This window comes from Rhagoletis pomonella, unplaced genomic scaffold (genome assembly GCF_013731165.1).
Source record: "Rhagoletis pomonella isolate Grant_MI unplaced genomic scaffold, Rhpom_1.0 Rhpom_scaffold_00001, whole genome shotgun sequence".
In the NCBI taxonomy this organism is placed as follows: Eukaryota; Metazoa; Arthropoda; class Insecta; order Diptera; family Tephritidae; genus Rhagoletis; species Rhagoletis pomonella.
Genome location: NW_023458555.1, coordinates 5,921,529 through 5,945,269, shown reverse-complemented (window position 1 = coordinate 5,945,269; position 23,741 = coordinate 5,921,529). Strand labels below are relative to the sequence as shown.

Sequence of the window (23,741 nt, the reverse complement as noted above, 5' to 3'; positions counted from 1 at the left end):
GATTTGGATTGTGTTGGAGATGAATAGTAAGGTGCCCAGTTGGAACATGAACAAGTTGGGCAGAACAGAATAACTATATACATACATACGTTTGTATACGTACTACATGTACTTATGTATGTATGTATGTATGTACTACATACGCTGCTGGAAATGCGTCTAACTATAAGTTAACTTGAAGTTGATTAGGGCGGAACTAAAGGTCACTATTATCTGTATATGTTGTCCAGTCAGCTGAGCCTGGCGACAACGTTTGATGTTGTCGTAGGGGCGGCTATAACAACAACAACGTTTGATGGACAAGCCAATCTAGTCGGGGCTAAGTAAGCCGCTGCAACAAAAATATTATCTGTACATTTTCTTTGAGGAAAGCTTCTACGGCGACGACCGGGTCAGGGGTTATTATCTCTGCATTATAACTCAAATAACCTATAACTAATTACTTTTGGACATAACACGTCTATTCTGAACGATACCGATGGTCTTGTAACCGGAAAATTGTGCGACCGCAATTCTAGGTATGTTGGTAATATAGTTAAGATATTCAGCAATTTAGCTATGAAGATTTGTGCAAACTCTGGCATTGCATATTTCACGGGGCTATATTTTGTTATACCATTTCCCATGGCATCCTGAATTACTTTGTTCGCTCCTCCAATTACGATAGCGAATTATCCCATTCCTACGGGCACATTCTTAATTCAATTTGACAGTTCTCTGTATCCGTGTTTTGTTTTTGTTTTCTACACTGCAAAATTGATGTAAAATGTAGGTTCTTCCTAAAAAATCTATAAGTTTCCGTATTAAATTAGGGATATACACACTTATAGTTTACATTTCGTACTCAGAAAAAATGCAAGTTTAGATTACTGAGCTAGTTTCGATAAATTTCTGATAAAAATTAAAGACGGCACCGATTTATTCGTAATTCGCACGGTAATTGGATCTGAATTACCAACAAATGAGGTAATTCGCTCTCAAAATTTTGTATGGCGAATTACGTAATTCCAAGGGTGATTGGAGTGCGAATTACGAATGAGAGAGCGAACTAGGTAATTGGGGTGCCGTGGTAAAACCGTATTACCAGCTTATGAGATAGTAACAAAATTTACAAAAGTGCACAGAATGCGAAACGGGGTTTTAAAATTAGTAGGAACTTTATTTACCGGTTACAAAATTTTTGTTACGGGCACAGAATAGATCTGAAAATATCAAAAAGAAAAACAATATATTTTTTGTATGTTTATTTCTTTACTTTACTATGTAACATTTACTATGTAGACATAAATAGTTAATAATATTAAATACGATTCGAATTCCGTCAGACACAACATTAAATTCGATCTTCATTTTATTTGTCCTGAATTCAAAAAAGGATTTGTGGACTGCAGAAAAAAAGTATATTCAAAGTAAACTTTGTATAAGGATATTTAAATAGAAGCTGGGCTCGACGCTATTAAGCTAGCATTTCAGCGTACTATTTATATATATATATATATATATATATATATATAGGTAAAACTGGAAAGTTCGTGCACCTCCTGTCCCTACCTGGCTACGCCCATGGCAAGATGTGGCTGCAATTGAGAGAGCGTAAATCGATTCCGGAAATATATTTCAACTTGCTCGTGCTGCATTAGCAATCCGCAATTCGCTCATGACTGCTCATGCAACTGCTTTCTGAAATTTATCAATTTGACAGCCTTTTCGAAATATCCTGCAGTTTGGAAATAAAATGGCAGCTTTCCTTATCGCTTCTCTTGGAGACTCCGAAAGAAATAATAAAAATTCACTGTTCACCAAACAAATCTTAAATGTTCGATATTCATTTCAAAAATAGGATTAAGAAAGGATTCCCCATTCATTGTGTGACTAGCTTCCTCACATTGCATGGTTTGTTAAAATGAAATGGATTGTCCAACAAAGAGGAATTTTTACTTCGTTCTGCAGAACGTTTTCGTCATGCATGGCAAAATGCTCGCATTTCCTGAAGGGATGCTCACATGTGTTTCTGATCATGAAAATATATGGAATATGTGTGCAATGGCTGGGTTGGGGAGCAGCAAACTAACAACCAACAGTAACAAGTAGTGAAACAAGAAGAAGAGGCACTGCATGATATGAAGCCGATTAAGTATAAAAGTGAATACGAGTGTGTGTGATTGTTCCGCTGGGGAGCAGTGTTGCCGTTGAGTATTTTCAGAAAATCGCAATAAGGGGGTAATTGACGAAAAAAGGGTTCACCATATTATTTTTTACTTTTCTTTACTAGTGAAAAAAAAAATTTGAGATCCCAAGTCAAAATCAAATTTACATGTCTTATAAAGTCTGCTAGAACGTTCCGCTGTTAAAGTTATGCAAAAAAATAGCGGGAAAGCTTTAAACAAAACATAGAAAAGGAGTTTCTGCGAGAAGAGTTGCATTTCCCTTAAAACTTTTAAGCGGTTCATTTTTTCGTACTTACAGGAGGAAATATTTTTTAATAGCATCGTACTGTTAACATTTCCCATAACAAAATATATGAAAAGGGGCAAAAGTCACGTCATTTTGGAAAAGGGTCAAAAAATTAAAAAAAAGTCGCCTAAAAGGGTAAAAAGTCGTACAACGGCAACACTGGTGGGTAGCATTTCAGCAAGGAACGAAATAAAAAGGAGAAATAAAACTAATAACAAAACTTCAGTCAAGAATCCATATTTGCTCAAATACATATACATACTTACATACTAAATATATACCAAAAATTTCTTGCCTGTTAACCAGGCAATTGGCGTGTTAAAATAAAAAAGCAAAGTGGTGGAGCATTGAAATGAATGAAATAAACGAGCCGACGAATCAAAGAACAAACGAGCGAATGCCCCAACCCCAACAATGCGCGAACATTGCAAATGATTGCCAAACGAATGGATTGTTGCTTTTGTTTCGCGGCACAATACATTAATGGCGAACTAGCAAACATTTTGTTTGGCGAATTTATACCTTTATGAATTTTTTCCGTAAATTGCAAATGCGGCAGTGTTTTTTTTTTGAATATTGAAGCATTTGTCCTACATGCACTTAAAAATTAGTTGGAAATAATGGCAGTGCAAGAGAAGTAGTCTTAAACTATGTTCACATTACACCATAAATTACTATGTCCGATCAAATGACTTCACATAAACCAAGTACGTTCACATTTTATTTTATAATTTCTATAGCTGAGATTTCAAGAAAAAAATAAAAAATTTATGTATTCCTTTGGGTGTTTTTCTGAATTTCCTCAACAGTGGTGGCTTAAATAAATGAGAAATATTTTTTTTCATTTGGTTCTTGATTTACGTTAAATTATCTCATTTCTATTTAATTTATTATTATTATTATTATATTTTTATACGAAATTGGCGAAAATTATTGGATATATTGGGAAATATTTGCTGTGCCAATACTTTGTTCCGGCAGTGTATGTACAGAAGATATCGGAATAATAAAAATATCTTTGTAGTTCTTATGTTAATAAGTAGATAATTTTTAGCAAAAAAAAACCGACTTAAAAAATATATATGTATATAGCTATATATTTCATGTGTCAATGATCGGATCTAAACCAAATTAGTATGGGACCACCTCTGAGACACTACCTTTCCGTTGCAAAATGAAATTATCGAAAAATTTGACGTGGTCCAAAGTTATGCGGCAACATACATAAAAAGATAAAAATAATAATAAAAAAAAATAAAAATATTCCGACAAACTGATATCCTCCTCCTTTTTTGGAAGTCGGTTAAAAATGTTAAGTTCGTTGGAGTACGCGGCTGAATCTCGAAAACGACTTGGCCGGCCGGATGGTTTAAAACATAAAAAATATAAAGTTCCCTGCTCTTTGAAAATTCGAAATACATATTACCCTTTGGGTATCAAATTAATGAGGCTTAAGAAATTTTAATTTGGAAAATATTTTTGAAAAGGCTTGCAACCAGTTTTAAAAACTCATGAGGCAAATGAAATGTTCGCAATATGCATTTTTAAATAAAGTGGTTTAAGAAAGCTTTTTTGGGAAAATAATTTTAAAGAGAGTCTACAATAATTTCCTGTAACGTGAATTACAGTAAATTGTTTTGAATATTTTAGAATGAAATAAATGTAGTTTTATAAATTTTTCATATACAATGAGGAGCAGTTGTGAGTACATGGTGATTTTTGTTAAATATTTGCAAGGTTTTTAAAGTAAATTTTTTTTTTATTATAAATGAAACTATTAACAAATTTTCATAAAAATTTTGAGCTTTTTAATAAGATTTTTTTAGAGTACAAAATCGCGTTGACTTTTGAGAATTTTTTATTTCTTTTTTGGTGACGGCTTTTTGCACTTTTTTGTATACAAGCATAAATTTCTTATTTAAGAAAATGCACAAGAGCGTTTAAAAAGAAAATTAAAAAATCAACGCCCGTTTTTATAAATTACATTTTACTTGCACTTTATTAAACAAAAGTTGTAAAATTGCAACACTGCATATGCAAAAAAATTCTAAAAAATCAGATTTTAATGAATTTTTTTTAATTTTTTCCAAGTTCTGCACCTATAAAGTTTTCAATTTTGATGATCTTAATTTGAACGCCACTGTATAGGTATCCCATGATCTCAATCCCATTCAGAACTTATGGGAGATCGTTAATACGAAAATCAACAGGGAAAACTGTAGGACCAAGGACGATCTTTTAAAAGCTTTAAAAATAGCATGGGAGGGCATATCGCAAGATGTTATCGATAACTTAATATCTTCAATGCCTAAAAGATGCGCTGCAGTTATCCAAAATAACGGATTTTCTACAAAATATTTGCAGGAAACATGTTTGTTAACACCAATATGGGGGTGCTTTAGTTTTGTCCATTGAGATTTTAACTACTTTGAAAAATAAAAATAAAAATTTATAACAGGTACCTATTTTGTTTTATTAAATGTGAATAAATAAGCAAAACTAACATGCCAATACCCAATAAAAGCGTCAATATATGTCTGTAAATATGGTTCTTTTACTGTTTCTAAAAGAGCTCACCCATTCACACATAAAACAAATGTATTACCTATGTATAATGTAACAATAATTCAAATATTTATAGCAAATTCTGCTGTCGGTATTATGTATTAGGCAGTGTGTACACACACGCGCTACGGTACCTTTAACCGCAAATACACGTTAAAAGTTACCATGGCGCGCGTAAGCAGACAATCCCTGCGTATTAAGATGGTGTGGTAAGAAATTTTTTGCAGTAAAAAAATTTTTAAACTTACGTCAATGAAGTAGCAGCAAAATTTATCCTTTAGAGGACCAACGCAGTTTTACTGAAGCATCGTTTGGCAACTTGGATAGAGCACAAAAAGTTTTTAATTTTGTCACTGTATTAATCACTAACTTATAATGTCACGATTTTCTCTTATTATATGTGTGTATGTATGTACGTTGAATACTATTTACAATTTTTTGCGTCTCTTTCTGTGTACATTGTTATGAACTCATTAAATTGTTAAATCTTATCCACTAATATTGTATTTATTTCATTAGTTTATACATTTTTATCGTACATTATTTTAATGATTTCTCAATTCACACAGATCCATTATTTCCTCAATTATAAAATTATAGTATGTACCTACTTTGTTTATTTTTGTTACTGTATATTCACAATTTGCATAGTTTCGCACCAAATTTATACTGAAATTCACAACATTTTAGCTGACAAACGGTTACATACATACGTATGCATAATGCTTGCGCAAGTATATGTATATATTTTAGCAAATATCCATCCGACCCTCTGAATTAATGTAGGTATGTGTATTTTTGTGATTAACTGCAATAGTAATCTGAGCGATATAACGAAACAACGCACTATTCGGCCAAGCCAGACGTCCAATAAGCTCTCGAAGCAAACGAATGTTTGGCTGCAGCTCAGTCCGTTATAACCCACACACCTACATATAACGCCTACACATGCTACATATCTCGTCGGCAGCAGACCGGGCTGGGTCGGGCAGTGCCGCTCTGGTCCGCGAACGGTTTTCCACTTGCCGTGGAAAATGTTTCATTCATTGAGGAAAATACAAAATATATATACACATATATGTACATAAACGTACGCGATTCAGCTGTGTATAGGCGGTTGTGGCAGTAAAATATCCCCAACTAAGCGAGTGAGCAGGCGAGCGAACAAAGAAGCAATTGAGCTCGCGACTAAAACTAGAAATTTGGTGAGCGGACGGACTGACTGACGGCTGGGTATGTGGTAGGCGGTTTGTTGTTGGCCCGGTCTCCAAAACAACAAAACATACATACCTACCAGATATACATATGTATGTTTGTAAGTTGGACCCGACCCGACGCGCTGGTGAGTAGGCTTAGAACGAATAGCAATACCACACACACACTTGAATCAGGTTGGTCACACACCTATGGCAGTAAGGTGTAGGGAGCGTGGTAGTACCACTATTGAAATTTCTCCAATTTAAAAAAATACGCATACTTTTTACAGCCTAAGTACATATTTTCCCGAAAAGCAGATGTATTCCTTTCCTTGACCAGGACGAGGCCCATTTTATGTGCCTCTGTGACCGTGGCCACTGCGCACAAGTCGCCTCGTACGCCGCCAACAACAGCCATTTGCGTGGTCACATGTGTCAACACACGTACCTTCTTTGCCTTCAATCTCCCAGCAAAAACTTTTCCATCTATGTCCCTCGCATGCAGAAAATGTTCCGTCGCCAATTTGCTGCGCCTACCTGCGCACATTTCCAATTCAACCTCCTTATGATTTGTTGGTGCACATATGTATGTATGTATAAGGAAAATTTTTAGTCGCTGGGCCGCAATTGAACTTTTCCTTCAGCGTATTTAAAAATTTTCTTTCATTCATTGTTGTTTTCTTGCCCCTTTTTCTTTTTCTTTATTTCTTTTGGTTGTCAAAAACACACACCTATAAAGGAATTCGATTTTTTCTCTACTTTATTTTGGTTTTTTCCTTTTCCACTCATTGACGTTCGCCGCGTTCACTCGCTCACTCACTCATTCATTCGGTCTTTTTCCTATTTGCTTTTGCGCCATTTTCTTTTCACTCTTTTTGCTGCCAGCAGAAAAAAATATAACCAAAAATTTTTTCCATTACTTTTTTTTTCCTCAGAGTTATTTCTGGATGGATTTCTTCGTAATTCCTCACCGTCCAGCACTAAATATTTAACGTTTCTACACTTTTGCACATTTAAAAAGTAATTTTGTTGTGCTATTTCGCACTGCACAGGTTTTTAAAAGTATTGTAAGATAAAAGTAGACAAGTTTTTTTCACAAATTTTATCACCAAGTCGATGAACGCGACAGCCTTCATTTAAAAACGTCCGTTCCTCAGCCGTGCTCAACGCGGAGTGAACTCAACACTCAAAAGCAAATTCACTCTGGCCGACAAGACATTTTGCTGTCAAATGTTCGCCACTGTTGCCAGTTAATTTTATTTTGTTGTAATTTTTAAAATTTGGTAGGTTTTGCAATGTTGGTTCTGTTTGGAAAGTAATTATAACAATATAATTGCATAATTACTAGCATTGGACACCGATGCACGTTGCAGCAAATCTTTAAAAAAAAAAAAGCAACTGTCAAAAATCTGTGTTTTAGTTAAAAACGTCTTTATATGAAACTACAAAGTTGTTAAATAAAAGAGATGAACAAAATTTGGGTATTTCCAGTTTTTGTCGGTTTCAATTTTTCGAGCGTGGCAACTGTGCTTACACTTGCAGTCCAATTAGAATCGTCCATTTGCCTTTTGTCGGTCGCACTCATTAAATTTATATTTTTTTTATTTTATAATAATAAATACATGAAACTTTTCAATCACGAGTGTACAGTATTCGGTTAGTCTATTTCTTAATTTCTTGCCCCTTCATGGTGCACATAAACAAAAACGTTTTTTGTTTACGACCGTCTGTAAATCTTCCTTTTAGCTGGTGTGGTTGCCACCTCATGAAAATTTTGTGTACCCCAATATGCAAGTAAAAAGGCTTAAATTAAAATAAAATGTACCACTTTTTGCCGTCCAACTAAAATATATACAGTGACTCCAACAAGTAACTACGTGTTGATTTTTTTTAAATATTCGTAATGTTTTGCGAACAAATTTTTTCTTATTATTCTTCTTTAAAAAAACGTCCATGCTGTAACCGAAACCATATAAACAGTGTAAAACAAAATTTAGGAAAATTCGACAAATTTCTATCAAAATTTAAATTTTCAATCTGAATCTTTAGAACATTTTTGGGTATGCAGTTTTATAGCCCATACAATTTTAGTTTAATAAAGTGGTAACGGATTTTTGTACTTTTCTCAATGCAAGAATGAATTTCGTATCAAATAAAATGCAAATTGCACTTGTTATATAAAAAGAAACACCCCCAAAAGCAGCATCCAATCAAAAAGTAAAAAAAAAATCAACACGATTTTTTAGTTGGATGAAACTTGCACTTTATTATCAAAAAGTTGAAACTTTGATGAAGGAAATTTTTCGAATGTTCCTAAATTTTGAGACTTCAAAAAGGCCCAAAACAAACAAAAAAGGCCCAAAGGCCCAAACCGAGAAAAAGGCCCATATTTGGTACAATTGTACCAAAGTGGCAACCGTGCCGCAGGGTAGCATTTCAGGGTTACCACTGCACTTTCTTTTCTACCAAGAACTGGTTCAAAAACCTATCAAAATGGCTTCTATTCTATCATTTCTTTTAATCAAGAAAATGGCGTTTGACAGGCAAAAAAAGGTTAGTTTGTTATATACATATACATGGACATGTACTTCGACTGTTTTCTTTTTAATTTTTGGTATGATAAAAATCGAATTTTCTGTTAATTCGTATATTTATTAAGTGGTTTGCTTTTGAGTGCCGTTTAAAATATTTTAACATCGTTGTCATTGTTGAAACTATTAGAGATGTTTTCTGCTTTATGAGCAAAAAAAAAGTGAAAAAAGCTACCAATTTTGGTAGGGAAAGCCGAGAACGGCAACCCTGTAGCATTTGACTTGGGAATGTGAAAATAAAAAGTTGCCAACCCATTCGCGACAATTTGGTGCCAAACCGGTTCGAACAAGTACCAAATTTGTTGCTTCGCACCGGTAGGTGGCGCAAAATGGTTATGAGTTCCTTGGCCTGACGGGTAGATAGCGCTTTTTCCATCGTATCAATGATCTCTACACTGATACGCTTTTAGTCGGCAGATGTCGCAGTGAGATACCCTCTATTTCGTTAAAATAAAACAAGGTGTCGCCCTCACTGATATGCGCTAAAATAACTAAAATTTTACCTGTGTTTTTTACCAATAAAATAATAATAATAAATAATAAAAATAATTAATAAAGTCAAATCAAAATCTATTACAGCGGCCATGAGAATGCGCAGAAATTTGTTGTCGAAAACCAAGTTGATCATATTGGGGTGGACGGAAGATCCGCTTCGAGCGTTCTTGACGTGCGCACTATCCGGCGAGCCAACATTGACTCGGGGGCACTATCTTGTTGCAGCTAAGGTCCACATGCGCCTCTTTGCAATGAAGAACGTAGGTACGTCAGGAAACGCGTAGAAACTTCGACGCTGCAAAACTGCAGTCGCAACGTACAGCCGAGAAATTTTGCAATTCACTCTCAATCCAGCTTACACAAGCAACTCCTCATCGCCTGGACATAAATGAGTAGTGGGATTCCATCTCTCCATCACTTCATACCGCTGGGGAAGAAGTTGTTGGTTATTATTAGACTCGCAAAAATAGGTAGTATGACTAATGTGACCAACTATTTCATAGCTCAAAGTATAGATTAGGTCAAAGTGGTTGCCCCACGCAAGGGACTAACTTGGTTCTAAATATAAAAACATTTGCTGCAGCAGAGAAACGTCTTCTTTACCTTTTTTATGTCATAAAAGGAGCATCGCTTTCTTTCGTCCTGTTTATTACGTATTTAGCAGAATATACAATTTCAAGTACTACGTTGCGATTGATAGAGAGGTCAGACATTCCTTTACCGATTTCGTGTGCACCATCACACCCTTTAGCAGTGAGTCTACCGCTTCCTTGATGGCAGCTATTTCCACCTGAAAGACACTGCACAAGTCCGGAAGCCCGAACATAGGTTTCGCGGAGAGTTGCTGACAGAAGTAACCTACACGAAGTTTTGATCCGTTCATTAAGAAGTTTACCTCTACAGAGAGGTATGATGCCATCGGTCCCTGGCGACTTGAAGGGTTTGAGCGAATTTATCGCTCAGACCATGTGACGATCGTCCTGAAGATCAAAGAATTACCGGAGCTGCTCGGGCGCATGTACCAGCCATTAAGCAGAATTTCGCCATTTGCGCCAATTATCGCGAAATAAGCCTTCTTTATATTGAATACAAGGTCCTGTCGACGATACTGTGTGACAGACTGAAGCCCTTTACGAACCAACTGATTGGACATTATCAGTGTGGTATCAGACCTGGGAAGTCCACCATTGACCAGGTTTTCATAGCACGTCAAATCCTGGAAAAGATATTAGATATGCAAATCGACACACATGAGGTTTTTGCGAATTTTAAATCCGCTTTTGAAAGCACGAATAGAAGCATCCTGCGCGACGCCATGTCTAAATTTGAGATCTCCGCGAAACTAACTCGGCCTATGTGGAGTGACGTTGAGCACAACCTTGAGCTCCGTTCGGATTGGGAAGGACCTCTCCGCGCCGTTTGAGACCAAGCGAGGTTTTAGACAAGGCGATTCAATCTCTTGCAGTTTTTTCAATCCGCCGACGCTCAACAAGTATTTCATCCTGGCGCAGAAACATGGACGATGTCAAACAAAGATTAGAAGGCATTGCGGGGAGTCACGAACCTTACAATTTATTTTAAAGACATGGATTGCGCTGGCTTGGCCATGTTGTACACATGGATGATGACGCTCCAGTAAAAAGATTCTTCGAGTCGGGGCACCAATGAACCAAGCGCAGAAGGACCTGTCTGCACTCGGGATGAGCAACTGGCGCATATTCGCACAGGCGAAAGGCAACTGGAGAAGCTTTTTAGTCTCGGCCCAGACCGACAAATGGTTGTAGTGCCAAATAAGAAGAAGAAGACATATGCTCCTCTAAACAGCAAAGTATTTGTGAGATAACTGTTGAGAATTCTGCAGAGCGGGAGTCTCTAATGGCGAATCTGCAGCAGAGATACTATGCAGTAGACTTGGAGTAATCAGATGATGTAGAGGTGGTGAAGAAAGATGCATAAATACTTTCTCGTTGAAGGAAAAATATTTCTACATCAAATCAATGTACATAAATATAATTGAAGTTTACCAAGGAATAAGCTTCTCGCTCTTCCATCGCTTCGTGCGGCCCGCTTTCATAAGCAACAATGCGCTGGAAGATATTGGCAGCACAGATTTCAAACTAAAACTTATGAAATACGAGTACATTGCTTAATATTATCCATAACAAAAAAAAAAAAAATAAAAAATAAACAACAACTAATAGCACTCCAATAAGCATATCGTACCTGTCCTACACTGTCGATTGGCCGCCGACCGTCCGTGCTACAAACTTAAATGAAAGCATAAAGTCTTCCTGGTCATAAATCTAAGCCGCAATGGCAACAGCTATAACAACAGCAACAACAGAAGTTGTGCGCATTACTCAAGGAACAGGTGTATGGTTGGCCAGCACCGCCGCTGACAGGTATACATACATACATTCGTACTTACACCCGATAGTGGGCACATTTATTCATCTCCGAATAAATATATTTATGATACATTCGTGATATTCTCGCACCTTCCCGCACACTTTTGCGGCCCCCCGCCCCCCCTTCACACTTTTCGATTGACAGCTCCTATGTGAGTTGGAAAATTCTTTCAGTTTACTACTTCACACAAAAACTTTGCCTACTCAGGCCGGCCCTCGGCCGACAATCTTTATTTATTTCTTTGTAACTATATATGTACATTAGACTGCATCACTCCCCATACAAAAAAAAAATCGGTACTGTTTTTCCATTGGAATTAATCTTAATAATTAATAAAATCTATTATATTTTACGATTTCCACCAAAATATTTCGAAAAAATATTAAGATTTAAGTGAGCTGGACCGATTTGAAAATACCTCCAAAGATGGAGTTTTTTATGAATAAAAATAGTTTCTTAAAGATTTTTTTTTCTGAAAAAATCCCCTCAAATGAAAAACGGTTTAAGCTTAAAAAATTTGCGTAAAAATATTTTTAAAACATTTTGAACGAAATCGTAATAATGAGATTTTTGATGCTGTTTTTAACTTTTTTCAAAGATTGGTATAAGAAATACTTGAATAACTGAGCCTAAACTCTCCCGATTTAGACTTGTAAGATATCATTGGAAAGGTATTTTCTCACCCTTTTTATTTCTTTGTTAATAAACTCATTCAAAGGATGAAAGAGAAAGGTAGGATGAACGAATATCATGCAAAGTTGGATTAAGATGTGTTGCTATCTAAAAAAAAAAATATTGGGACACGAATGACTTTTTTTGCACGCAAATAAAAATAGAGGAAAATACCTTTCCACCGAGATCCCATAAGTCTAAATGAGAATAGTTTTGGCCCAGTTATTTAAGTTTTTCGTAAATCAATCTTTGAAGAAAATGAAAAAACAGCATCACAAATCTCATTACTACGATTCCGTTGATACGATTTTTAAATATTTTTATGCAGATTTTTTAAGCCTAATCTGTTTTGTCATCTGAGGGGACTTTTTTCAAAAAGTTCTTTAAGAAACTATTTTTATTCATAAAAACTTCCATTTTTGGAGGTATTTTCAAATCGGAAATATTTTGGTGGACGTCTTAAAATATAATAGATTTTGTAATCCCGGCGGAAAAACTGCAACTTTTTTGGTGATGCAGTCTAATGTACATAAGTGTGTACATATGTGTAGGTATGTACTTAGTAAGTTGCTTTTATTCGCCAGGCAGGCATATCGGTGAATTTTAGCGCTCATTCTTTTCACCTGTCTGTTATGCTTTTATGCCCTCGGTCAGGTCATTCATTCTAACTAATGGCACTATTTCCCTGGGAAAATGATAAATATTTGTGTATAAACAAAAATAAAAATGTATCACTGGGAATTACAAAAAAAAAAACGGGGAACGCTCTGCCCTCTCCACCCTTTCTTTATCCGCCCTATCTTTTGATTTTCGCTTATGTTTTATTCTTTTCATTGCTTTTCACTGAGGGTTCATGCATCATTTGCTGCTTTTGTGGCTGCTGGGATTTGACTTTTGTTCGTAACCGGAAGTTATAAAAAAATATGCCGCTATTCATAGTGGTCACTATCGGCATACAACGGTTCTTTCGCTTGTATTGTTGTTGTTGTTGTTGTGGTTTATAGTTTAATGCCAATCGGTGTCCTAATATTTTGGTTACGTATTTATTTTGGGTGACAGTCCACGATAAACTTTGCTTTTAGTGCGACCGTCGATTGACGACGAAGAAATGGATGTAAAGCGGGCCGGGTGCAAGAAGATATGGAGAACAAAATAACGATAGGCAGTTATGTACATACATACATATGTATGAATAAAGATGTGTCCTTATTTTTCGAATTTAAAATTTCTCTTTAGGAAGGCTAATTATAAGTTTGTTTGTCTTTTTAGATAGTACCCCCAAGAGGATTTTGGCTTGCCGAAGTCCTGTTGCACTATGCCAGTGTTGTTCCTAATCATTTTAGAATCTATTTCAAGGAATGGTTTAGGGCATATTGAAGCCGAGGCTGCCGCGTCCGCTACCTCATTCGCCTGTGACCTGGTGCCCATAGTAGCTGGATATTATTGTATTCAGCAAGGGAATAGAGGAGCAGATTTTTCCGGTTGCAGAAGTCCAATGAGGCTCTTAATGCATACCGATTGACAGTGTAGACCTCCGCATGAAAGAAGGTCGAGAATTTCCCATAGGCACGGGTAGCCTTATACTAGGGCCATAACTACCAAATGGGATTTCACCAGAATTTCAAGAAATCTGAAGTCTTGACGCCTCATTTGTGGTCTCTAAGGTACCGGGAATTCCTTCCAGGAATTGTTGTTTGCAGTTCAAATCCTACTTTTGTATATTTCAAACCTGGTTCTATGTATATTTATTATAAACCTATTCACGTCGACTGACTGCACTTGGTCTTATTGAGGAGCTTTGGTGACTTAGATCTAAGAGGAATGCTGTCTCTGCACATTTCAGCCGAGGCTTATGTGCGCATTTCTACCTTAACAACTTTAGAAGCAAATTCGCCATAATCCTCGCTAACTAATAGGAACATCCCTAATGTGCGCGTGTGAATTGAAAAGTAGCATGTCACTTGCCATTAATGGTGCACACACTAATACATGATTTCTGAGCTAAATAATTCACCTCATGCCAACACTGCCAACACCAAAAAGTAAGCTTTCGTCCACTTTCAACCAAAAAAAAAAATGTTCTTCATTTATCGCTTAAGTGACATTTTATGTGACAAACAAGTTCCACCGCCATTAATTTCTCACAAAAAATCAACTCCAATTTATGGGTGCTACTTGAACTTTAGCAACAAAATAGCGGTACTGGCTTGCGAGGTTAAGTTATGTAGGGTTGCTCTTTGATTACGGCTATACTTTACATTTAATTTTTGAACTTCGTTGCCGAAACGTAGTTAAAAGAAAATTGTTTTTCACCCATGCCTGCTGGTCACAAAGTTTTTTTGTGTTTTTTTTAGAACCAACTGCCATAAAGAGTGCTTTTGCTCGTTAATGTTTAGTGCGGGTTTGGACCAACCCTTTTACGATCGTAAATTTCGTACAGCCGGCGGCCTTGAACAAAGTTTATGGCTGCGTAAATGCTTTTGGAAAAGGCAGGAGAGTGAGAAGGTAAGACTGAGTGGTTGTTACGAGTGTTTTTGCTGGCGGCTGCTGCTGGATTTTAATGCATTCACTGATTTGACATAATTTCGTAGCGAGTATTTGTGTTGCTCTTGGATGGAAGGGATTGGTGGTTTTCATTACAGCGCTCGTAATTTTCTTCAACAATTACAATTAAGTGAAATGTAAGTTAATTTAAGAACACTGCTCCTTGTAAGTATTTCATTAGAACTAAGTATTGCTTGTGCTTATTGTGCCAACTGTCGCCAATGGTGAGCTGTTACTATAATTAGGGGGGGTGGATAAATTCCCTAAGCTTAGTAGAAAACAAAGTATGTACATAGTTGCATCCAATTGGATTTCAATGCACTCAAATTGGTTAGAAATTGGAGCAGTAAATAGTATGCAGCTTCTTTGCGTTTTTCTTTTTCTTCTTAAAAAGTGCTATAATCGCCTAGGTAATTTTGCCTGTCGTTTCGCTATCGTGCCAGTCCCGCGCCAAGGTTTGATCCATGGTTAGAAAAAGTTTTTTCCAACAGCGCCCATCCTTCTGCAGTCAATTATAAACCTCCGAGTGTGTTGCTACCTAAAATCATTTGCCGTTCGGAGGTGGGGTAAAACTGTAGGTTCCTCCATTTATGTGATAAGTTCAAGGCGTTTAGCAAAAATCGGAGGAGTCCTTCCATCGCAGATGAGGCTTATCTCTTTTTTGCTACATGTACTAACTTTAATACTTAAAATAAACCTTATCGCTCCATTATCTCCGGTATTCGCAGTTGCCGAACCATAAATCTTTCACGGCATCTCTTCCTTGAATAACTAGAAATCCTTCCGGGAGAGTATTGAAGATGAATCTCGTTCCGACGGCCCCGCTAGTGCCGCTACAGAAGCAAATAGGAAAAAATTGGAGAAACTTATACTGGAGGATGCCCGATTAAAGGTTAAATTATTGAAAGAGACTACCAACCTATACGTTGGTACATTACACAATTAGTGATTGGTTCTCGGACTGGAAGTAAGATATGTTCTGTTAGAGTAACTTTCGTCTATCACAAAAATATCCCTCGAATTTCTCGTTTTTTTTTTCGTCTCAGAACAAACGGCAATATCAAAAACTGGTTGGCTTTCAGCTCCTAAACGCTTCTGAAAAGGCTTGCTGTATGAAAACTTTCATATAGCAATAGCAAATTCCAAACCTTCACCCAGCTCGGAACGGCTCCGCTCGGCTCGGCCCCGCTTTCTATGTGAACATACCCGAAGAGTGCCGACATTCAAGGAAAATTTCATCAAATCGTAGTCCAAAGTGGTTGCGATTTCAAGCTTCTATAATGAAATTATTTTAGTTAAATTGTTGGTTATATATATATACACATAAATAGCCCAACGCTGCTGCAAATGCGTGTACAAACATGTGGATCATTCAAATACCTGTTGCAATGCCTTAACAGGTACAAGTTCGTTTCCTCCTTTCTTTCTTTCTTTCTTTCTCATATTCCACTTATTAATTTACTCTTCTTCAACTCAACCTAGCCTATGACTCAATTAAAAACTATTTTAGTTGCATTCTTCTCAAAATCCATTTACAGTACACACACACACACACACACACAATCAGGCGGTCAGTGTCAATGAACACACGACAACGGTAGGCGCGCTCTTGAACGTTCGAAAAGCTCAGCATACTTACATATTTGCCACCTTGAACGTGTTCAGCCGACCAGCACTCGACTTTGGCCCCTCACATTCATAGTTGCATGTTTATTTGTGCTGTTAAGCTGCTCTTGGGCTCAAAAATTCACAGCTTCAGGGCTTTGAAGAATTTCCATGTGGCTTGCTTGCAGCTCTCCATATTTATGCCACCCATCTCCGAACGAATGCTGCCCATAATAAGTCGCCAGGTGTGCCACTGTATGCCAGTGTGCCCATGTTTGTATTCATGTGTGTACTACTCGAGTAATTCCTTACGGCCTTCTAATTGCATTGCTAGCAAGCAAGAATTTCCATGAGTTGTGTTTGCAGAGAATTAGCTTGCCGTAGTGTTGTTGCGTGGCATGGACGAGTTGAAAACTAAACGCACGTTTTTGTCTCTTGAAATGGCATTTAGTCGCAACATTGCGGCCATGTGTTGCTGCATATGCAGTCACACATGCATGCGTGCTTTTGTTTATGTTTGTGAGCGAGTGTGTGTGTGTGCAAATGTAAGGAATGAAGGCATGCGAATGCAGCAGGCGCTACGGACTCATCAAGAGTGCGGCCTCACTGCGTGCAAGTAATGGCATTTACTGACAGGGCAACAGCGGACAGACGAAGGAAATTGTTTGGAGATTTTCAGTAAAATACGCACATTTTTTGTAAGAAAAAAAATGCATTTCATATTCGTGGGAAAATATTGCCTAAAGTCTTTGAGTGTGGCATTCAACTTTTATAACGAAGTTTATATAATTTTAAACGCTTTTACGCATGTACATACATACATATGTAATGGCATAAACCGCGATCAATAATTTGATTAATCAGCATTCACCACTTACACATCATAAAAGGCTGTTCCAATCCAAATATCGCATCGCCATCATCACTCGCATAACGAATGTGAGTAAAAAAAAAAAACAAATAATTGCTGTCATAAATTTGCCAATTTTGCCATTTTTCTTTCACATATTGACTTAAGCTTACAATTAGTCATCATGTAAGTACATATGTATGTACATATATATATATGCTGGTATGCATATGCATTGAGTGACTATTAAGGCAGTAAAAATTGAAAAAGGAGTAAATTAATTAAAATTCAGCGAATAGCAGAGCTGAGTGCTGTGGTAATTGGGTAATGGTTAAATTGATTGCAATTTCTTCGAGCTGCTTAATTAAATTTTTCTTTCTTGTAATCACATTTTAGCGGCCAAAATCAAGTAAGTGCATGTGAAGATGAGTTGTAAGATGAAATAGGAAACAATTTGAAAATGATATTGAATTTGCTTTTGAATCGAAGAGCTAATTAAATTGAAAATCCGGAATAAACAAGGTTAGCTTTTCGTTAGTATTTTGCTAGATATTTAGCTATATTCTGCTCTAGTCAACAATTCTAGGATCTTTGGTTGCATCAGTTGACTTGAAAATTCTGCTTTGTTACTCTCTATAACTCTTTTTAGGTCACTTACTTCCCACACATGTACTACTCCTACTACTGAAAATTTTATCAAACGCAAATGTGACCTTATCTTCCTTTGAAAAACCCTAAAAGGTTAGAATTCTTGAAAGGAACTGCTGTCAAGCGATGATATCTACGTTTGACAAAGGGTTCTATGAAGATGGACGACGAGAATACTGCGGCAGGCGTACTTGGATTAAGATTCCAGTAAAATCTGTCAATGGGCACAGACGCCGCCATATTTCGCTATCGAAGTCTGTGTTCGAGAATGTATACGTAGAAGGAAAAATTGGGTTTGAATAAATATTATGTCCGATAGTCAGAAAGGCCTAAGACTCATTTAGAATATCATCAAGGCTTGTGGACAGTTGTGAAACCCTTTTAAAGCCCACAAAACAGTAACAACGAAAGGGCCGACTGTCTCGCAAAACGTGGTCTCGAGCCTTTCTGCGGTACATCTAAAAAAATCACTGGAGCTGGAATCTCAGATTGCTGCCGACTAGTAGTAGACAAAGCGAATCACATAACCAAAGAGAAAGGCTCCTTGTATTTAGCCGGGAAGGTCTTAGAACTCTTACAGGCTACCTGACTGGTGGTGGACAAAATCCTGAATCATGAATCGCAGACTGATACACATTGGAGAACGACTATCTTCTCTATCCAAATTTTTGTATTTGCGATGAAATAAGAATAAAAATAGGCATACAATATTGTCTTTCAAAGGCATTGCCTACCAATGTTAGCCGAATTATTCCAACTTGGTAGGTTGCTAGTCTAAAGCGAACTCAGTCAGCAAGGTGGCACTCAAAGCGCTTGACTCGGTCACATATAATTTCGAAACCGTCGCGATCTGCCGCAGATCTCTAAAGGAGATGTCTTAGCAGTCTAGTCTGCATTTGGAATGGATGCCGGGGCATAGCAGGCAACGAGGAGGCAGACAAACTTGCAAGAGAGGGCACATCCCTTTCACATTAGCAGTCCTGGAAGGGCTTAGGCAATACGCTCGCTATCTGCAAGCTCCCTCAAAAAAAGCAAGTGATAGGTAGGCTAGTCTCACCACTTACAACAGTACGGAACTTATTCTTGTGGCCGAAATGGAACGAGAAATGGCCGAAAAGTCTCCTCCTGCTGGACTTAGTGGGGTCACTGGCAATCTAATTTAACCTACGTATAAAAGTTGTTACGTTTGGGTGTTCCACCAACTAGAAGTATCGTTTATCACTTGAACTTATGGTTTGTAGCCTAATAATAGATTAGTTAAGGTAAGATTCATTGGAGCGAAAAACACTGTACGGCAAGTACGAAAGTTCGTAGGCTTGCTGACTGACAGAAGGGCTGCTCAGAGCTAGCTAAAAACGTTCGATCTTAGGTATTTAGATTGCAATCTCGCAATAGCTGCCCAGAGTAAGGTAAAACGTTGAGATGATTCACTGATGCACTGAGCCTTACCTCTTGAATACTCATCGGAAAATGAACTGAAAATAAACTTACCCACAATAAAGAGTTGTGACTTCGTGAGCCTAAGGAAGACCGTCTCCGCTCTGAACTTCCAATAGCAGGTGTCCAGGTATTCACACAGCGTTCGCTATGTTCTAACCTAACCGTTCAAGAGCACTGAGAAAGGAGTTTTTTAAAGTCAATTAATTATATATCTCTCAACAAAATCTTTTGTAACTAAACTCTTTTATCTGCTGCTCTGTGAGTAGTCCGAATCAAGAGTTCCTTTGTTGGACAACTCATCCTCAACAGAGTTTCTTGCAATATCAATGTATGGTACTTATATAAAATATTATTCTGCTAAAGGACCAATTAAAAGCGACTTTAAAAAGAGGTCACGCATTCTATCTAATAGCGTTCAACACGCCGTGTGTGAGCTCTTGGTCCTGACTGCCTTGAGTACTTCCTTAATGTCTATATGTTGTGTGAATGAAAATGTCACAATGTTAAGTAGTTTCCTTGAATGAGTAATGTGTTGTACATATATTTAGAATCTTAGCACTTAACAAAAAATCCCAAAAACTTCCATATGCCCCACTTTTCATTTCAACACATCACTCATACGCCATGTATGCCACATTCGCCCGTCTATTCATCTACCAAGTGTGCTGTACTATGTACAATTTGATCCTAAATAACTTTCGGAGGAGTTAATTTATAAAAAACCATTTAAGACCATTTTTGGGTAAAACATGGGCATTGCAGTACCCTTGTTCGCTTTAGAGAAAAAAAAATATTAAATATATGCCATCGAAACTCTTCATAATTCTCTTGCCCTTGGCATGACTTTGACTTGGTTTGGTTTTCCTGAACTACATATATGTACATATCTACATTTTCCGGCAGTAACTACAACTACTTGCTTTTGATTTACTAATTATGTTAGTTTTTGCTATCAGCGCTACTTAAAATGCTGTGGTTTCAGCTTTATTTTCATGTTTTAGCGTTTGATTTTGTTTCTATTGTTGTTGATAGTTAAGTTAGTGGCAACACTAACGGCGCGAATTTTGTAAAACACGTTTGAGCCATTATTTTTATTAAATGCACATTATACACAACACGTCAGCTCTGGCGTCTGCATGGTCTACTCAACTTTCATAATCATAGCTGACTGCGCTTATTTATCCCAGCAGACTTAATTTGCTCTCTTTCCTCTCTTTCCCCTCTTTTCTCTTCGCTCTTTCAAACTCGAACTCGAACTAACTATGCATGTATTAGGCGTGGGTAACGGCGCAAATTTTTTGGCGCTGACACACTAACTCCAGCGCCACTGTTGGAATCAGCGCAGCGTGTTGGCGCAATTGCGCCACTTCAGGCTAAAGCTCATTTCCTTTATTGCTGCACGCTGCACCAAAGTGAATTAATACAAGGTGATATCGGTTGAGAAAACACGCCAATATACCCAAGTTCAAAACCCATAAATACAACAAACCCATCATTTTCACATTCAGAAGGACCGCGACCAATTCTAGCAACACCACCTTGTATAAATTCGCCTTGTGCTGCACATTTTACAAGAGACACTTCTATTTCGGGTGTTCTTTGCTGGTTCTTTGCGACACCCGGCGTTGTCAGTGTTCCGGTGTTGCTGGCACCATTGCGTCACTGAGTTGTGAAAATCGGTATCGGCGCCAGTAACTCAGCTCTCGGCATCAGCGCAATGGCGCGGCGCCGCACTGTGTTACCCACGGCTAGCATTATGTATGCAGGTATCTGCGCCTCAATAAAGCACTCAGCTAATGTCTATATCGTTGCTAATGTTGTTGGTGTTGTTTCTGCTGTTGCCTTTTTTCCGCCCATTACATTTGTAATGCCTCGCTAGTGTTGTTATCTCTTGTTGTTGTATGCTCTGTGTCGTTGTTGTCTGTCCTTGATATTTTTGTTGCTGTTGCCAGCAAGCCTGCTTGTTGCTGCTACGCCCATTTGTTTCACGTTGCGCTTGCAATTAAAACTTCCTTCCTTCCTCGCAACGCTCATTTGAAAACTATTCACACGCACACACAATGTCATTGGATGCATGCCTGTGGCGGCTCATTCCTGGCTCATTTCCTTCCTTCCTATCGCTCTTTTGGGCCTTTTATCGTACTGTGTCATCAACTATGCCTAACATCCGCACGTCAACGCACGGCGAGCAATCAGTTGCACCTGTAACATTCACTTTTAGTACTTATAAGACCATTTATACATACAAACATACATACAAAATGTTCAAGCAAACTTGCCACTACATCTGCAGACATTCATAGTTGTAAATTTCGTTCGTAATGGTTGCAACAAACAAGCAAACATAGCAACAACAATTAACAATAACAACTATTTAACGCACAGACGCGAGGAAAAATACTAAATAAACTAGTTTTACATACATATCGTCGTTTAAAGTACAAAACCGCTTATCAAGCAAATGCAAAAGCTCGTATGTGCGGTTGTCAAGCTTTTGTAGGAGCGAGTAAAGCAAGTCCGGTTCTTTCTTTTAACCCCAATCATCTCTTCTTCATACACCTAAGCATAGATATTTAAGTACAAATGGATAAGGGCTTGATGCCAAGAGCTTCCGGTGAGCAAATACCTTTTTTGTGGCACAAATGTCAGTTACGAGCTTTTACAGAACGCCGATACGCGGTTTTGTGCCTTAAACGACGATATGTATGTACATATGTATATGAGCGCTGCAACCAAACAACCAAAACGGTAATAAGCACTATGCCATTCCCAACAATAAATACATGCCACACATACACACTCACACGCACATTCGCAGACGAACACTCCCACATACTTAAGCGCCACACTTACAGTAGTAGTTATTTTCAATTTACCGCCCTTCTCCTTTCCCCATATTTCTGTGCGGCTATGCCTTTGTATATGTACTTAGATATGTATGTATGTGTTAGTGCTCACATTCTTTAGAGCGTCGCATGTCGTTGCCTGCTGGCTGTTTGCTGTTTGCTTTTTGTTTTACTTACTTTTTCAACTGTTGTTGTAGCCAGGGCCCCCCCCCCCCCCCCCCCCCCCCCCCCAAACCCTATACAACACTTTTATTGTTGTTACGTGTGTACATGCTTTGCGTATTCATTAGTAGTCGGTTGCATTTTCTTTTCTATTTTTTTTTTGTGTGTTGTTTTTCTTTCTCATTTTACTCAACTTCGTGTATTTTGCTTAGTTTGCATTTTTTGCATCATTAATTATTGCTTACCATTAGTGAAATGTTATATGGGCAAAAGTAACTACGAAAACTATTGTAAAACCGCATAACTTACATACCGACAGGTAGAGCAAAAAAGATGTACATACATATGTATGTGGGGCATTCCATACCAAAACGGACGGGGTTCATACTTCATGTGTTTGATTTGTTTAAAATTTTTAGGATTGATGCATAAATATAAATAATAAATAAATATGAAATTGAAAGCTTGACTAACACATTTCTAAAAACTTTACAGCACATAAATAAAATCAAATCGATTTAATATTTTTCCAAATATCTCGAGAATGGGGCGAGAAAGAATTTTGAAAAAATCACATACATCAAAATTTTTTTATGAAAAAAATATTAAAAAAAATTTTTTTTCTTGAAAAATTTGTCACCTAAAAATTTTTTGATAAACAAAATTAGTTTTTGAAAATATGCCATCTAAAAAAAAAATGAAAAAAATCACAATGGCAGCTCTGAGTATTGCGCAATATTTAAGTACAGTATTGTGGGGTGCACTCTACAATAATTTGAGTTATGAATTTTTTTTAAAGCGTAGTTGAGTAAAATGAGTCATTACAAATTTACAAATTAAAAAATTTTTTTTTTTAGAGTTTTTTTGAGTATGCAGTCTTGTGTGAACCCCCCTCCGTTTGGTATGGAACGCCCCATGTACATTATGGTGGTCCAAAAATGCATGTGAAAAAATCCGAAGTCCTAATTTTTATGCTCTCACCCCCAACGATGATTCTATATCGAAAATTGTAGATAGAGGTCGCTTAAAGCGCTCAAAGTTTTCCATGTATTTTGTATGGGCAAAAACACTTGCAAATGATATAGATTTCTTGAAAATGAGTATTTTTCAATCGCAAAAAACTTCTTCTCTTATTTGTTTTACCATATTTTAACACTAACGATTATTTATGGGTATTTTTTGGCATTTTTGGAATTCAAAATATTGGAAGTCTTCTGAAGAGAACCAGAATAACGATCGAAAAATATGGATTTTCAAGAATCTT

General features: G+C 37.2%; 1 protein-coding gene across 1 annotated transcript in view; it reads right to left on the bottom strand.

The window, feature by feature from the left end:
• LOC118736902 (putative transcription factor capicua) overlaps positions 1-7,388 on the bottom strand; it is a gene marked incomplete in the record, with an annotated part of 182,437 nt that extends 175,049 nt beyond the window's left edge. Inside the window, 2 exon segments of the mRNA XM_036467030.1 lie at positions 5,268-5,688; positions 6,664-7,388.
• Between the last annotated feature and the right edge of the window lie 16,353 nt (positions 7,389-23,741).